General features: G+C 35.3%; 1 non-coding gene across 1 annotated transcript; it reads left to right on the plus strand.

Annotated features, from left to right (window-relative positions):
- The first annotated feature begins 10,558 nt into the window (after positions 1-10,558).
- Positions 10,559-10,665, plus strand: LOC139878864 (small nucleolar RNA R71). Its single transcript, XR_011769724.1, has one exon. It is a non-coding gene; the product is annotated as a small nucleolar RNA R71 (small nucleolar RNA).
- Positions 10,666-15,070: the final 4,405 nt, after the last annotated feature.

The following is a 15,070-nucleotide window of genomic DNA, read 5'->3' on the forward strand; positions in this document are numbered from 1 at the left end:
GGGTTTGGACGTCGTCCAAACATTTGGGACGCCGTCCCACATTGAAGATCTGGACGCCGTCCAACAGTTAGGGACGCCGTCCCAGTTTGAAGACCTGGACGCCGTCCAACATTTTGGGACGCCGTCCAGAATGGCTGACAGGCATGTCTTTTTGCTTTTAAATATCTTAGATGGGTAATTTGGTAATTTCACTTGGTGGGCGAATTAAAGGCCCTAGATCAGTTTGGTTGAGCCTCATTACTCCATTCCTAACCACCAAACTTCATCCACTTAAATCCTAGTGAGAGAGTGTGATTCAAGTGTGAGAAAGCTCAAATCGGAGAAGAAGAAGCTCGTTTCGGGTTTTAGCTCGAGCATTAAAGTTGTTCAACTCCTCGTTAGCTTCGTTTTGATTGTTGTGGTAAGCCCTAAACTTGATTACCTTAGTTTAATGTGTTTAATGGTTAGGGTTTGGGTTAGTATTGCACATAAAACCCATTTGTGAGTAATTTGGGGTTTTGGGTAAGTTTGGGTCATGAAGACCCAAATGGTGACTAACTTAGGGTTTTGAAATGTTGAAATGTGTAAATGGGTCTTAAAGGCCTAATAGATCACTAGGTCACCTATAGTTAGTGTTAGTGGGAGTCATTTGGGTTGTGGGTGACCTAAATGGGTATGTTGACCTTGAAATGGGTCAAATGGGTCTTTGATGACCTAGGTTGTCTTGCATGTATGAAAACGAGTTAACTTTGTGGTTAAAAGTGTGTTAAGACCTTAATTGGCTAGAGTTAGGGTTTTTGGTGAAGTTAACCCATTATTAGGGTTAAAGGTGCAAAATGGGTTGGGATTGCACTTAGGGTCAAAAGACTCTAGATTTTTGAGTGAGTTGCTTGACCGACTTGAGTTGTGATTTGATTATGTGCTAAAATGTAATAGGTACGTTACATTGAAGTGGCAAGTTCGATTATCTTTCACGAAGACTCTAAGGTGAGTGGAGTAATTATACGTATGTGTATATGATGTATTTATTTGTGGGTGTTATGGTATGAACCATCGAGCCGGTAGTGCCATAACATGTGTGTGATCGAGTGTGAACCACAAGCCGGTAGCACTATAAACTAAGATGTGAACCACGAGCCGGTAGCATCGAGTGTGAACCACGAGCCGGTAGCACTATAAACTAAGATGTGAACCACGAGCCGGTAGCATCGAGTGTGAACCACGAGCCGGTAGCACTATAAAAGAGTATGACTCAATGGCGTATGGTGTGAACCACGAGCCGGTAGCACCATAGCGTTATGGTTAACCATATTGAGATTGTGGATTGTTTAGCATATTGTTTAAATATATTGTGTTGAGTATATGCTAATGCGGTTTTGTGATAATGTGCGACTTGTTAAGTATTTCGGGTATGATGTCATGCTAATTTGAGTTTCAAGTTCGTACAAGGTATTCGGTAATTGTGATTGCAAATAGATGGGTTATATATATGTATGTATAATTATTGCATTCACTAAGCTTTGCTTACCCTCTCGTTGTTTACTTTTTTTTATAGGCTCGAGCGTTGACAAGGGTAAGAGTGTTCAATTGGATTAGTGATCTCCCGCTTGTCTTGTTAGGGGATGCTTTTGGGTGTTAGCTTTTGGAGTTCGACCGAGATTGGGTAGTTTAACCCCAAACACCATGCTCTAGTGTCGTTTGGAACTTAAACTTATATTTGGTCGAAACTTTTATTTTTGAACGAAACTCGTAAAATGGACGATGTGGGCCCGTTGATGTAAAACTTTATTTGATGATGAAAATCTCTTAGTTTCACTTATATTAACTTGTGGTAAAAAGGTTTTCGTTTGAAAGTGTCGGGAAGCGGGTTTTTCGCTCGTGTGAGTTGGACCCGTGATCAGTAGCTGGAAGGCCATTGGGACGCCGTCCCAATTGTTTGGACGCCGTCCCAGTTATTTGAGCTGGACGCCGTCCCAACCTTTGGACGCCGTCCCACTCTTCTGATCTGGACGCCGTCCAGGATTCTGGACGCCGTCCAGATGCACTGCCGTAAATTTTTTTTTTTGGTACGCGTTTTTGGGTTTATGAAGTCGGGTTGTTACAAGTATATGAAGTTATAACTAGAAAGTTATACGTCCATGTTCTTGAACTTATAAAGTGAACTTTTAGTTTCAAGAAATATGAGATCAAGATTAACTAGTAATACTTGACCAATTTAACAACATCACAACTTTAAAGTACATAAAATGAAGAGATAAACTAATTCTACAAGTAATAAGTTCATGGTTATTCATACTTAGAAAGATTCAAGCCAAGGCTTTGATCTTTAAGAAAGTAAACCTCAAGTTTACTAACATGAACACAAGTATGATTATATAACTCATGAACTTTAAATCTTTAAAACATTTAAGTGTAGAACCATAAACTAGAAAGTTTAGATTCTTGTTCTTGGTTCTTTACAAACAAAAGATGAAAGTAACCAAGATTACATGAAGATACAAGTTAGAGAACTTGATCCTTAACAACAACAAACAACTACAAGTAACTAAACAACAACAAAGAACAAGTAATTTAATGATGATGGTGGCGGTTTTTAGAGGAAGAAAACGAGAGAAACTAAAGCCTTGTTACTTACAAAGTAGAGAGAAAATGAGAGAAAAATGAAAGTGTGCAAGTATGTGTGTGTAAATGTGAGAGAATACTAGTAAATAAGTCACCAAAAATTGAAAACAACACTCCCTCCTACACCCTTGAAGTTCACGGCCAAGAGGTGTCCCAAAGAGGCAAGTCACATGCTAACTTTCAAATGTGGGAGAATGGTGAGAGCTTGGAATGGTATTAAAGCAAATTGGTATGGGAAAGTGGTGTAAGTATGCATGTAACTAGATTCCATTCACTAATTAATCTAAGTTAAGCCTTAATAAGTTACTAGTAACAAATGGGCTCCTAACTAGTCCATTAAGTGTGTAGGGTGGGCTTCCAAGTCCATGTACATTAATAAAAACCCAAGTCCAAGTAAGTATGCAACAAATTAAATAAAAGCCCAAGTAATTAACTAGTTACATTAGTTAATTAAAAATGATCAATATTAATTAATCATGAATGTAAATAATATCCAAAATATTATTTGTGAAAAACGTGTGTCACAAAGACAAGTCGGGGCATGGAAAGTCAATTAAGGTGCTAAGTCCATTAAGGTAACTAGTAAGCATTAGTAAACACTAAGCTTAGTTAAATAAGCCCTTTAGCCAAGTAATTGGTATAATAAATAACAATCAAGTTTATGCAGTCATAATATTCCAATTACGACAAAAGTTTAACGTGTACCAAGTACGTATCTCGTTTAAAATGATAAGTGACACCAACGGTCGTAATAGCATTCGGGGATCAAGTTAAGTGATTACACACTTAATAGCACGTAGTAAGATATTAATGAGAGTAATTAATCATGATAAAAGATCCCAGAGCATAAGCTAGCTCAGTACGCAAAAATACGCAGTTTCGTGAAAGCACAAAGCACAAAAGTAAGTCAAAAAAGCCGGGTCGTTACAACACTTCACTCGAATCACTTTTTTTATTCTCACACTTTATACATCAGTGATTTTGATACGGAGGTATTAACAATGATAGTAACGATGTGGTTTACAGTCCCACATGACTATGAAAATTTAGATCCTTTAAGGAAATTGGATCTTTATGAAAATATTTGATCTTTTTAAAATTCATTCTAGATTTTACCCTAGATAAGTTTTTCGAAATAACCCTTCATCGGTGTTTGCAAAATGTTTTTTTGGGTTTTGTGGGTTTCAGATTTTAAAATTTTAGCTCAAAACTTGCAGTTTCGTGTCACCCACTTGCTAACCTTGTATTAGGAAAGCACACGTCCAGTTTACTTGTCCTGTATATTACCTTTCGGTAAACTACCGTTCGGTTGTAAAGGAAAGTGTTGAACAAGCAACTGTTAAGGAAATGTCTAATGACATGCATTTGATTATGGCCCAAAAACGTGTCGGATGCAATTACTATCCTTTGTAGGAGAAATAGCAAATATCACCCTATAATTTTTCGGTCTGGCACAAGGTCCTGTCTTCGACCATGCTATGCAACCACCGTTCTTACGGTTGACACCCGATTTGGTTCAGGTGACCTAATGAATTATGATGAATTCTCAGGATTTTACGTTCAATGATAATGAACGCATTGAAAATAGGTTTTCAGAAAACAAATCGGTTTTAATTTGATCAAAATATTTTCTCGTTCAAGCTCGAGTTTAGATATCATTGAATTCCATGAGTTTGTAATTCTCAATCTTTAAGGTCAATCTCAAGGATTGAGTAATATCAGGCTTAAAAGCTGATTTTTAATCTTTAAGGAGATTATCCTTTTTGGGGGTCTGATTCATTAGTCTTATCAAGCTAATTTGCACGGCGCCCTCCCCATTTTACGAGACAGATCCTCTCATGGTTAGGATATGTCTGACCACTTGGCGACCCTGTTTGATGCTGAGCTCCGTGGATTTCCAGCTGATTTTTGAGAAAACTTTTTAAGGTTTTTCGTAGACTCTACAACTGGTCTGGATGACAACTTCCTGACCTAAATCAAGAAGTGCATTTCTTTTTCTGAAGACTTACTTCATTTTAATGATGGAATTGATTCATCGTGTAGATCCATCTTTTCTTTCATTTATGTTACAATTTAATGGGTAAAACAAATTTATACAGTCTAAAGCAAAAGTACCTGCAATAAACTTCGCACAAACATGTGATAACCGTTCTTATATATTGACAAATCTCCCCACACTTGGCTTTTTTCTTGAATCTTTTTATTCCTGATTTAATCAAATAAATTCATAAATTTGGTAGTTTCTCAATTTATGTTCTCGTTGAGGTAACAATAATTTCGGTATTAACACCTAGTTTTATCGTTCATAAACATATTAAACAAGATTTGAATTCATTTAGTTAAAATTTTTTAAATTTTCACAAAATTTAAAAAATAAGTCAAGTGTATAAACCCGAGAGAATTTATAATTCCTCCCACACTTGAGATCATGCAATGCCCTCATTTGCAATGAAATCATACAAGATAAAATTCACGAGGGCAATTAGAATAGAAAGGGAGTTAAAACCTCTTTAGCTAAAAAGCCGTAACTTGTGAAATTTGTTTAATCTGTTGAAGTTGATTTGACCGTCATCCTAAAATTTCTGTCATCTTTTCACATGTTTCGTCAAAAATTGGTTGCTTTTGCTGAACTTAATACTAGTATTTGAAAATGCGTCTTTTACCCTTATTAGTACATAATATAAACTACAAATATATATACATATTTTTGAAGTTGGGTATATTATCCCACATTCATATAATATTTTTGACATACTTTAGATCAATAATATTAAAATAATGATAACAAAATTTTTTGCCCCGTCCTTGGGTAAAGCAATTTCGGTTCTACGATCTAGTGTTTAACTTACGACGAATTTTAGAAATCATTATTTAAACTTAATGAAATAAAGTAAATTTTGTTTTTAAATTCACACAAAACTTAAATTTAAAAAGCATATTATTTTCATACAAAACTTAAAAAAAAATCAGAATGGAGGGAGATGACTAGTTCTTTAGTGTCTGCTTGGGAAAGACTAATCGGGCTCCACTCTCGAAATATTTTGAAACGTTTTAAGAAGGCGAGTGGTTAGCTAAAATTACCCTATATTCATTTGTCCTTAGGGTAGAATGTGATGTCATCTCTGTCAGTGTTGTTGAACCCTTCATAATAGAATTTAAGTCTATGACCATTCACATTAAAAGTACCACCATTCTTGCCATATAACTTTACGTATCCAGATGGAAATGCGTGTTTTACTTCATACGGTCCCGTCCATCGGGACTTAAGTTTCCCATGTGAAAACTTAAAACGTGATTGAAAAACTAGAACTTTGTCCCCAGGTTCAAATGTTTTCTTCTCTTTTAAGCGAGCATCGTGCCATTTCTTAGTTTTCACTTTGTAAGATCTCGAGTTTTCATATGCTTGAAGTCTTAGCTTGTCTAATTCATGCAATTGTAAGAATCGATTTTCTCCGGCTTTCACAAGGTCTGTATTACATTCTTTTAGTGCCCAATACGCTTTGTGTTCAACCTCTACAGGTAGATGACACGCCTTACCATATATTAATCGGAAAGGAGTAGTACCAATGGGCGTTTTGAATGCGGTTCTAAATGCCCACAGCGCATCATCTAGCTTTCGTTGCCAGATTTTTGGATTATTCTTAACCGTTCTTTCTAAAATTCGTTTAAGACCTCTATTTGTGTTTTCAACTTAGCCACTCATTTGAGGGTGGTAAGAAGTTGAGAAATGATGATTAACTCCGTACTTTTTAAGCATTTTCTCGAGTAATAGATTTATAAAATGAGTTCCACGATCACTGATTAATGCTTTTGGAAGCCCAAAACGTAAAAAAAGGTTTTTAAGAAAGCTGACAACAGCTCGAGCATCATTAGTGGGTAGCGCTTTTGCTTCAACCCATTTAGAAACGTAATCGACTGCTACGAGAATGTATTTGCATTTGTTAGAAGTTGGGAATGGACCCATGAAGTCAATACCCCAAATGTTAAATACTTCGCATACTAGGATGCTTTGTTGTGGTATTTCGTCTCTCTTGGAGATATTTCCAGATCTTTGACAAGCGTCACAGGTTTTTACCATGTTGTAAGAATCTTTGAAAATAGTAGGCCAGTAAAAACCTGAGTTAAAGACCTTCTTAGCTATATAGGTTGGTTTGAAATGTCCACCAGCCGGTCCTTGATGACAGTGCTCTAGAATTTGTTGCGCTTCTTTGCCATATACACATCGACGAATAACTTGATCTGCTCCTATACGAAAGAGATTCGGGCTTTCCCAGAAGTAAAACTTCATATCAGCGAAAAATTTCTTCTTTTGCTGGTAAGTTTGATTTTTAACAAGAATTCCTGCGGCTAGATAGTTGGCAAAGTCCGCAAACCATGGAATTTCTTCTTCCGTTTCAATTTTCATTAGGAAATCGTCTGGAAAAGTATCGTGAATAATAGATTCGTGGAGTGTTTCTAAGTTAGGATTTTCAAGACGGGACAAGTGATCTGCAGCGAGATTTTCAGCACCCTTTTTATCCTTGATTTCAATGTCAAATTCTTGTAGGAGAAGAATCCAACGAATGAGTCTAGGTTTAGCATCTTGCTTTTTGAGTAAGTACTTTAGGGCTAAATGATTGGTATAAACAATTGTTTTAGATAACACTAGGTAAGATCTAAACTTATCGAAAGCAAAAACTACTGCAAGAAGCTCCTTCTCAGTAGTTGTGTAATTCAACTGAGCTCTTGTAAGTGTTTTACTTGTGTAGTAGATTGATTGAAATTTGTTATCTTGACGTTGACCTAAAACAGCTCCCAACGCGAAATCACTAGCATTACACATTAGCTCGAAAGGTTTGGACCAGTCGGGTGATACCATAATGGGTGCATTCGTAAGTTTCTCTTTCAGAATGGAGAAAGTGTTTAGACATTCATCGTTGAAATTGAATGTACAGTCTTTCTCAAGAAGTTTAGTCATGGGTCGAGCGATTTTGGAAAAGTCCTTTATGAATCGTCGATAGAATCCCGCATGACCAAGGAAACTATTAATTCCCTTAACATTGGTTGGAGGAGGAAGTTTTGAAATAACGTTAATCTTAGCTTTGTCTACTTCCATTCCAGCTCGAGAAATCTTGTGTCCTAAAACAATGCCTTCCTTCACCATGAAGTGGCATTTCTCCCAGTTTAAAACAAGATTTGATTCTTCACAACGAATTAGCATTTGTTCAAGGTTTGAGAGGCATGAGTTGAAGGAGTCTCCAAAAATAGAGAAATCATCCATAAAGACTTCTATACTTTCTTCAATCATGTCATGAAAAATTGCCATCATACACCTTTGGAAGGTACCTGGGGCATTGCATAATCCGAATGGCATTCGTCGGTAGGCAAAAGTACGAAATGGACAAGTAAATGTGGTCTTGTCTTGGTCTTTTAAATCAATTGGAATTTGAAAATAACCGGAGAATCCATCAAGAAAACAGTAGTAATCTTTTCCCGCCAAACGTTCTAGCATTTGGTCGATAAATGGTTGCGGGAAATGATCTTTCCTTGTAGCGTCGTTTAGACGACGATAGTCTATACAGACTCTCCACCCAGTGACTGTTCTTGTAGGAACTAGTTCATTTTTATCATTTAGAATAACAGTTGTACCCCTTTTCTTAGGTACTATTTGCACAGGACTAACTCACGGGCTATCGGATATAGGGTAAATTAATCCGGCATCAAGTAATTTGATGACCTCCTTTTTGACAACTTCTTTCATGTTAGGGTTTAACCTCCGTTGCCTTTGTACCACGGGTTTAAAATCTTCTTCCATTAGGATTTTGTGAGTACAATAAGCAGGGTTAATCCCAGGAATATCAGTTGTTTTCCAGGCAATTGCCTTTTGTGGGTTTTTAAAACAGACATTAACCTACCCTTTTCGTCATCGGAAAGTTTTGATGAAATTATGACGGGTAATTGTGACGTTCCTTGGAGATAAGCATACTCCAAATGTTCCAGGAGTTCTTTAAGCTCCAAGGTGGGTGGTTCTTCCAAGAAAGATTTTATCCGGAACCTATTACCATCGGTAATTTCTTCAAAAGGTTCATCTTCCCTGGGAATTTCTTCTTCTACATACTCTTCATCAGTGAATACCTTCAACAGCTTGTCTAACTCCATATCGACATCAAAATCTTCACCTTCACCCATCAGGGTGAACTCTGAGGTGTCAATATTTAATAGTTCTTTTAGTTCTTTCTCAATACAACAATCAATCATGTCTATTTGGAAACATTCATCATCAAGAGACATAGGGTGTTTCATAGCCTTATCAATGTTCAATATAATTCTATCCTCCCCCACACCTAAGATGAGATTGTTCTCTCATACGCGCACAATTGCATCTGCAGTATTCAGAAAGGGACGCCCTAGAATTAGGGGAACATTACTATCTTCTTCCATTTCAAGAACAACAAAATCAGCAGGAAAGATTAAGTGATTTACTTTAACCGGTAGGTTTTCAGCAATGCCAATAGGATAGTTGTAAGTTCTATCAGCTAATCGTATACACATCCTGGTTGGTTTTAAATCACCTAAGTTCAATTTTAAGTACAAGGAGTGAGGCATAAGGTTAATGTTCGCTCCTAAATCAGCTAATGCATCGTACATAACTGAATCTCCCATTTGACAGGGAATGATGAAACTTCCAGGATCTCCAAGTTTTGGTGGCAAATTTTGCTTTTGTAAAATTGTCGAGCATTCCTCATTAAGGAATGTGGTTGAAACTTCTGCATATTTTCCTTTGTCAGCTATGAGATCTTTGATAAATCATCCATAATTTGGCATACCCGCAAGAACATCTACAAGCGGTACATTTATACAAATTTGCTTAATCATGTCAGCAAATTTGTTGTATTGTGCTTGTAATTTATCTTTCTTTAAACGTTGCGGATATGGAATTTGAGGTTTGTATACCTTCAATTGTGGTTGATTTTGAGTCTTTGGTGCACTTGTGGTTGGCATCGTATTTTCTTCCACCACAGGTTCTTTGTCTTTTGAAACAGGAATAGGAGCATGAGGGTTTAGAAGATCGGGGTTAATGGTCAACCCACTTTTCGTAGTTATGGAATTAACTTGTGAAAAATTACTTGAATTTTGAGTTTCCTTGTCCTTCGGGTTTGGTTGCATGTTGGATGGTAAAGTTCCTGATTGCCTTTCAGCAAGCAATTGGGATATTCTTCCCATATCTCTTTCAAGGTTTTGAATTGACGCTTGATGATTCCTTTGCACTTGCTCGTTTCCCGTTTGGACTTGATGTAATTGTCTCTTCACTTGCTCATTCGTTTCTGATTGACTTTTGACAAAATTCATCATAACTTCTTCAAAGTTAGATTTCTTTTCTACTGGTTGTGTGTTATGATTTTGTTGTTGATACGGTTGTTGTTGGAAATTTTATTGAGGTGGAAATGGAGGTTGGTTTCTATTGAAAAAGCCAGGTGGTCCATTTCTTTAAAAAGCAAAATTCTTCGGGTTTTGATATCCTGGGTTTGCAGGTTGATAATTATAATTTTCTCCTTGAAAATTGCCTTGTCTTTGATTGGCCATAAAATTAACTTGTGCTACTGAGTTCATTGGCCGATCATTGATATCACAATCTTTCGTGAAATGTGGCTGTCCACAGATTTCACAGCCTACTTGCAATGCTAAAACTGTTGAATTTAGTTTATCTATTTCTCTTCCAAACTTTTTGAATTGATTTGACAGTGAAGCTATGGTTGTGTTATTGTCTTCATTTTCTTCAAGGCATGCCACCGTCCTTCTAGGTTGTTGATCTCTAGACGGTGTCCATTCAAAAGTATGAACTGACATGTCTTCTAACATGTCATACGCTTGATTTGGTGATTTGTACATAAATACTCCTCCAGCGGAGGAATCTAATATACCAGGAGTATGTTCATCAATACCACGATAAAAAGTTTGTACTATTTGCCCTTTTTGCAATCCGTGTTGCGGACAATTTCGTAACATTCTTTTTAATCTTTCCCATGCATCATAAAGAGTTTCATCCGCCTTTTGTTTAAAGGTGGTGATTTCAGTTCTAAGTCTTTCGGCTTTTGCCGGTGGGAAAAATCGGGTAATGAATTTATCTCTTAATTCGTTGAAAGTTTTGATAGAATCAGGTTTTGATGCTTTCAACCATGCTTTTGCGTCTCCGATTAACGAGTATGGAAAAGTTCTTAACTTAAATGCATCTGAAGAAACATCTTTGTTTTTATACAGTTCACATAAATATTCAAAAGCTTCTAGATGTTATATCGGATTATTATTAAGTCTTCCGTCGAATTGGTTCTCACGAACCATGTGCATAAACTATCCCTTGACTTCCCAGTTTTCAGCCTCAATTTCGGGTCTTCTTATAGGTGCAAGAGCGAGAGGGGGAGCAGTTTGTCTGGTATTCCACATTGGTAGATCATGTAGATCAGGTGTTACTTCAGCCATTTCTTCTTTAATGACGATGGTTTCAGGTTCAGTTTTGATTTCTGGTTGACCACTAATGTTTCCTACTTGTTTTTTGATATTTTTCGGTGTTTTCGGTTTACTAGTACTACCTAATTTTTTTTGTTTTTCCTGTTTTAATCTTTTGATCAAGCCTCTTTCAGGTTCTGGATTAAGTGCAACGGGTTTAGGATTTCCTGAACGGGTCATACAATTACTAAATTGTATGTAGTCTTGAAGGATTTATTCACTAAGTGTATAAACATTGAACTTTCTTGAAAATGAATTTTCACGAAAGGATCGAATAACATAAAAACAATGATAAAAACCTTTAAACAAACAGATTTTCCTTCTGATTTTGCCCACATTTCGAATAGCCAAAAGATGCAGCAGAGGGACAGGATTCGTTTGGTCCCAATATAATTGGGTACTGTTTGGCTCCAATAACCCAGTTCACGTACAAATCCAACTACTACTACGAATCAGAAAAATTATCTATTTATTTAACTGTCAACTTTCCCCGGCAGTGGCGCCAAAAAGTTGATGTGCGTGATCGTGTCCTTTTATTTTGAACGGATTTGGATTGAATTTATTACACGAATTGGTTGTGATTATATGGCGTTTTTATTATTTCGAATTGATTTCACACATATAGGCAACTAGTCCCATTCGTATAGTAATATTTTATTTGGTAAATCCGGTTCGTTCCACAGGGAAATGGAGTTTTCAAGATTTTTAATTGCAAAAGTTAAACTATTTAAAAGGGGGAGTTTTGGATTAGGCTTTACTACTTAATTGAACGAACTTTAAATTTAACTAAAACGAAATAACTAAATTAATGAAAGTAAAAATACAATTTATACTAATTTGACAAAATAGAAGAAATAAGGTTTTTCATGGCAATATAGTAAAATAGTAAAAAGTAATTAAAATTTACTATGTGGTAAAAAGTAATAGGGTAAAAAGTAACTAAAATTTATCTACGTAGTAAAAAGTGAAATTGATGAGATTTAAAATAAAGTAGTGGCTACTAAAATATGTCCCCTCTGGATTATGGATTGTTTTTAAGTCCGATTATGATGTTTTTATATATAACATTATATTTTATCTTTCAATTTTTTTATAAAGTTTTAACTAACTAAAATTAAATCTAACTTTCATTAGATCTCGTTTTAGCGAATTAAATTATACCCTGACTATTCAAATTGAGATCTAATCTAGTTTTAACTTTCGCTAATACCAAAATTATAACGGTTTTCCCTTTTTATAATTACACGATTATATAAACTATAATATTACCCAAACCACCAGATCACACTTCTAAATTGTTGTCAATAATTTGTCCATATGTCCGTCTAGATCACTGAGGTGTTGAAGCACAATTTATGTAAATTTAATTAACTTTCGCTTATCAATTTAATAAATTATGTGATAGGGGTGAAAATATCAAATTATATAACAATGGGTCGGTGATTAAACTCAACGTTAAAAATAGTCAAAGTTACATCATGATATTATAATATGGTTCAATCCATTTGTCCAGAGGTTCTACATTTTAGTCACCACTATGGGTATTTAGTTGGACATTACAACGGCATGAAAAGATAAATTATATAAAGTGAACATGATAACAATAATAATAATAATAAACAATAACAATAATAAATAATAAATGACGATAATAACGACGATAATAATAAATATAAATTATGATAATAATAATAAAAATAACAACAATAATAATAATAACAATAATAATAACGATACTTGAAAATAAAGTTGGGACGTGGAGACTTACAGCGAGTTGGAATGGTAAAAAGTGATATTATTAGCGTAGCGTTACACGGACAGAGCTCCGACTTAAAACCCATAATTTAAACTATACCACAAAATACTACTTAGAACTTGGATAAAAATATAAAACCTAAAATATTAAAAATATGAAAAAGGAATGAAACTGGAAAATGAAAAGGAAATTGAGTTGTAAGATGCCCTCTGAAAGATCAGTGAATGATCATATTTATAGCGAATTATTTGATACTGTAGCATAGTTGAATGTATCATAGTTGAAGGGTAGTTGATGAAATATGAAATCAACTTGTTGATTTTTAAAAGTTCCGATGGCTACTGAATTCAATCACGAGATTGATTTATTATTATTATTATTATATTATATTTATTATTATATTATATTATTATTATGAATTATATATATATTATATTATATTCTTGTGCATAGTTAGCTTGTAATTTTTGCTCCGTTGACTTGTACGTTGATAGTTGGTTCATGTCTCGGTTCCGGATTTTCGAACGCCTTTTCGTATGCTTAGATATCTTGTACTTTGCATTTCGCGGCTTGTACTCTTATCAATTTTTAGCCGTTATTCATCGATAAATTAAACCACTTGGAGTGTAACTTGTACGTTTGAGCATTTTGGACGTTTTGGTCTTTCAACTCTTTGTTTTCATCTTTAAATCTTCATTTTAGAGCGATCTTCGTCTTTCATCTTCGCACTTATTTATTTAAACGATTACAACTAAAAATAAAGAAATTACCATTAAATTCTTTACATATTGGAACGATATTGCGACTAAATATATGTTCGTTTTAAGCAATATCATCTGCAAAAAGTACCTTTTTCGAATTTTGAAATTTAATTTTCAGTTAAATTTATTTTTCCCACATATTTATGCATTCGACACGTGGCAACATATCATCCATGCGATTAACTGCCAACTGTTCATCTTCCACTCGCTATTTAAGATTCAGATTTTTCTGTTTCGCACTTACTTCATCTCGAATTAACTTTTCTTCATCTACCTTAAATCCCTTATAAAGAATTCCCTTCTTAAATACCTAATCAATGGCTATCTTTAATGTTGAAGATATTCCGAGCAGAATTTCATCAATCTATCTCGATCGTGTTAGAATTGCATTCCCTAAATTTTTTAGGGTCGACGCTGTTCTTTCAGGCCCTCATGATCATGCATCTCATCCTCCTTCTGGAAAATTTTCTATTTATGGTCGTGCTTTATATTTTTCTCATCTTCGTGTTCCTTTTACAAAATTTTACTTAGATGTTTGTTGTTTTTACGGCGTTAGTGTTGGGCAATTTGAGCCTATGTCTATTCGTAAAATTATGCTTTACGAGATGTACTGTCACGCTCGAGCTATCACCCCTTCTGTACGACTGTTTTGTCAACTTGCAACTGTAAAGTCGTATGATAAAGGATGGTTCTGTATTACTTTGGATGGATTTCTGCTTAATTCTGGTGATTCACCAGAGGACTGGCATAACACCTTTTTCTTTATTAATAGTGAAGTTATTCCTAAGAACTGCTTGAAAGCCTGTTATTGGCGTACATCACTTGATCCTCCCAAGATTATGCATCCGAGGATAACTAGTGATGAACGAAAGATTGTAAACATGATGAAAAAGGAAAGAATTCCGAATCGCCGATATACAGAGCATATGCTTTCTTTATGTTCCCTTAACGCTGAATGGGACGAAGCAACTCGTGGCTATGCTATGGTTATGATAAAAAACAAAGGTATATTCTGATGATAAATTACAGCTTGCTCATTAAGTTGTATTATCTGTTTAATAATTGTTACTTTGTGTTCTTTCAGCAATTACTCCGTTCACCGCCTTGCATCATATCAAGTTTGATGACTTTCAATTTGCTTCTGAAAAGATGGCTGATGAGGTTCTTGAAAAAATTTTGTGTGAAAACGAGCTTGTTGATGATGCTGCTTTAACTCGAGAAAATTCGAGAAAACGCCGTGCTACTAGTAATCTTTCTTTTGAATCAATAGCAGAAGAAAATCTTTTTTGCTTTTTCCATATGCCTAGCAATGGTGGCTATCATAATGTTGATCCTGATAAATATTCAATATTGAACTGTGATTCATCCTATCTGGATTGGAAATTTTTTTTGAATAACAACTGTTATTTTAATTCAGCCATGTCATCTGAAGGAGAAGCACAGAGAAGGCTTGTTCTTCCGCCCCCCG

The sequence above is a fragment of the Rutidosis leptorrhynchoides genome, chromosome 11, assembly GCF_046630445.1.
Source record: "Rutidosis leptorrhynchoides isolate AG116_Rl617_1_P2 chromosome 11, CSIRO_AGI_Rlap_v1, whole genome shotgun sequence".
Classification (NCBI taxonomy): Eukaryota; Viridiplantae; Streptophyta; class Magnoliopsida; order Asterales; family Asteraceae; genus Rutidosis; species Rutidosis leptorrhynchoides.